We start from the raw sequence: 3,818 nt of genomic DNA, 5'->3' as shown, positions 1-3,818 counted from the left end.
AATTGTGGTACAGTAAAAAGAGCAAATTAACATATAAATCATAAATATGTTAAAAATTACATGCATGCAGAATTGGAACTAATCTTCTGCTCTTTGAGCTTCGAAGTCTTACCCTTTTAACCTTTGGTCTGCAGACTACCTTCCTCAAAACAAAATAATGGATACTTTATCTGCTGTGTGAGGCAGCCATTTAAGAGAATCACTTTTTCTCACTCTTGTACTTGTACACACACACATCCTTCATTGCAACAGGTTAATCCCCCAAGATTCAGAGGTTCAATGTAGATTCTTACTGAAACAAACCTGAGATTCTGATTTAAAGTTCCTWGCAACCCTGTGGGCAAAGGTCGCCTTGAATGATTTTCAGTATTTTGTGGTTTCATTCTGTTCAGAAATACAGTAAAGATAGCAGCATTTACTTTTAGCTAAAACCAAAGCCAGAACAACTGGATAAATCTCTCTGTGAAAGCCATAAATGTCACAGAGTTCAGTCATGTGAGGTACTGGCTCTGATGGCTTAATGTGAGATATTACATTCCCCTCATGTAGTCRATGGGAACCAAAGAACTTGAAATCAGTTCATGTGATTTTGAAATGCAACCATTATGAATTAAAGAAGGTAAAAAAATGCTACATCTAGGCAAATTCTTGTTTGGGTCAGGTTACTGAAAGCCATGGTTTTGAATGGAAACTGAAATGGTACCAGTTCTGTGATAAAACCAACACATTCTGGGAACAAAGTGCTCATTTCTCACCTGTATTACAATCTGCAGCTTTCATGAAAGTAATACTTTTCATATAGGTCAGCAGTGAAATGTACAGCACAATTTCTAAACTATCCTCTGGCCTGCAGATGTTGATTTCAGTTTGCAAAATATTAAACGTGAACTTTTCTCTAGCGTCATCTCTTCAGTGCACTTTGAGCTCTAGACTGACATTTAATAGCTGTGGTTGGGCTTCTCCTCTATAGTTTGGAACAGTCACAAGGAATCCTGATTCTCTTTTTGGAACCAAAGTAAAAAGGAGACAAAGCAATATTCACATCTCTGTTTAGAAAGGTCATTTCTATTATGACTTAAAGCTGGATTAATCAGTTCCTATTTGTAGTGATATCAAGATAAAACAGTTTTCTATAATAAAAAAATAAATAAATAACACAATTATTCTAAAAATAAGATAGAAAAGCCCCTGAAATTACAAGTCAAATGAGAATGTGAGATATCTATCACTTTTTTTTCAATGAGAAAAAAAATATACTATTCRTTCTTGCAAATGACTCCACTTCATTTGGTTGTCAGGTTCAAGTTTGCACTAGACTAGTGCTGGGATAAAGACCCAGATCTTTGTCTGTGATGGTGAACTGATGATTTGAGCAATGTATGAACACGGTCATAGGGAAATCAGTGAATTTATTTAGAGGTCATTTTCTGAACAATGTTTGTAGTGCCCAGCAGGAGTTTAAATTAAATGCCCTAAAGCTCCATTTGTAGCCTATATTCAGTTCAATACATTCTAAAATTATCTACAGCTTTCAACACCCAAATTAGGTTAAGTATCTAACTAAAATCTATAAAGACATAAGAATTCAGAGATGCCATACTGATAAATCATGATGTCCTTGTGAGTGTGCTTTTACCCATATTTAACACAGTAAAATCAATCTATACTTGTTTTGTGGAGAGCATTGGTCCTATCTGTGAATGTTTACAGATTTTTGGATATTTATGATCCCTGATTACTGATACACATCTGTGCTCCTCGATTGCATAGTAAAAAACTTGAGTTTAACCTATTTTCATTATCTTATATTTAAAGCCCCATATAAGAAATGAAGTAAAAGAGAAAAGAGCTCAGGAGATTCATCACAAGTTGATTATTTTTCATTCATCTTGGCACCATGGTTTTAAGGGTCTTTTTTTATTGTTCTTATTTAGCCTTTTTTTTAACCTTACAATTTCCCATCAGAGCAGCAGGTTGTTTTGACCGCATGCTGTTTTTATTCTTTGCATCTATGTGAAGCACCTTTCAAACAAAGCTGTATATGGTTCTTGCCCAACAAGCCACAGAGGCTGAGATAATATCCTCAAAGATGCTTCAATTAGACTTAAAAGATTTAGTTTATAACTAAGTTATTGAGTAGAAGTGTAAGCTTAATAGCTGCTGAATCTTAGCCMAGAAGGCAACATTACCTACAAGGTAGCATGAACAGATCTTTGTCATCATGTTTTCTAGAGATTTCTGAGGTCATTTCTACATTACAAGTTTTTTGTGAGTTTTGTCCTAATTCTTTGCAAAGATTGTGTAGGTTTACTAATCCATATGAGATTTCTTAAGAAATATGAACCACTTTTCAGGTTTATCAAATTACATATGAGTATGACTTGCATCTGAACTTAAGATTAGATAACCAGCTAAAAAAAATCTTTAACCTCCTTGCTAGGAATTATGCTTTACTCAGGCATTTTAAAGTTAACACTTAAAATTAGATGAGGTAAATTTAGGTTTCCAAGTGTGTTTAGACAATTAATGGAGCTGGAGAATAAGAATAAAAAGTAAGGAAAAAAATGCAAAGAATGTTATTTTTACTATTGCATATTGGTGGGCTTTCTTCTTTTGTTGGTTTGGTACTGTCTTACTAGAGCTGATTCTCCCTATTTTAAAGAGTTTCAAGCACAACATAAGACTAAGTATATGTTAGGAATTTTACATATCTGCTTAAATAATTTAACATCAAATCTAAAATGTCATTTCAACAAATATTTGTCCAGAAAGTCTTGAAATCACTTTGCATGAGCGTCTTACAGTCTGAGTCAGAGTGTATATCACTACAAAACTATCACAGAAGGTACACAGGTTTAAGGAAAAGTGAATTTTCCTCAAAATTCTTGTACACTGTTTCTGAAAGCTTCCTTTTAGTACTTTACCTTTTCCAGCACTTCTCCTTCTCAGCTCAAATGCTTTTATAGTCTATGTAATGCCCCTGATGTTTATCCCAAACAGAATTGTCTGTGCAGTGCCAAGCCTGAGGGCCTCAGAAGAATATATGGTTACTTGTTTCCTCCACACCCTCTTCAAACTGAAACTGAACCCTGTGTCGTCTTTTAGTGGAAAGTTTTTGTTTTGGATTTGTTTTTTTCTTGCTTAATTGACCACAGTTCACTCACTAGGTAATAAAACACCTTTTAAAAGAAACATATGAGGCTATATCCACTGAACTCCAGCACCATTAAATATTTATCGATACAACAGTACGTGTTTCAATGTGAAATAAACATCAGGCTCTGTGAATTTAATAGTTTCCAGTGAAGGCAGTGGAAAGGAACAAAAAAAGAAAGGAAAAGAAAAGAAAAACCTCCCAGAGCTTTTGCAGTCTCAAGAAATGGACTTAACAAATAAATAGTTCATGATGTGCCAAAACCGAATTGCCAAATGATTGACCACATCCTATATTGCACAAGGAAAAGGCCACTGTTGTTTTTACAAGTGTGTTTCATTCAGTGTTTGACTTCATTGTATAAATATTATGGAGCTGGCTTTTCAAAATTAACCTTTATTATAGATTAGCTGCAGACAGGGTTGGAGAGGGAAGGAAGCATAGAAATTAGGGGACAGGAGAACCCCACAAAGTCTTAATCCCATATTTCCTGAATAAAACTGCTGAAGTCTAAGAAAAAGTTCTAGGGGACTCAGAAAAAAAGAAATATGTTTTAAAAGCTGTTTGTTCTTACAGCTGAAATGCAACAAGGAAAAAAATGTGTATATATATTTAAGGCATTAGAAGGAATTTCCAGGGTAATAGACAGATGAATAGCATGTTG

This window comes from Apteryx rowi, unplaced genomic scaffold, assembly GCF_003343035.1.
Source record: "Apteryx rowi isolate R43461 unplaced genomic scaffold, aptRow1 scaffold_239, whole genome shotgun sequence".
Lineage (NCBI taxonomy): Eukaryota > Metazoa > Chordata > Aves > Apterygiformes > Apterygidae > Apteryx > Apteryx rowi.
The sequence above is the reverse complement of the archived record's forward strand: the minus strand, read 5'-3'. Positions refer to the sequence as shown.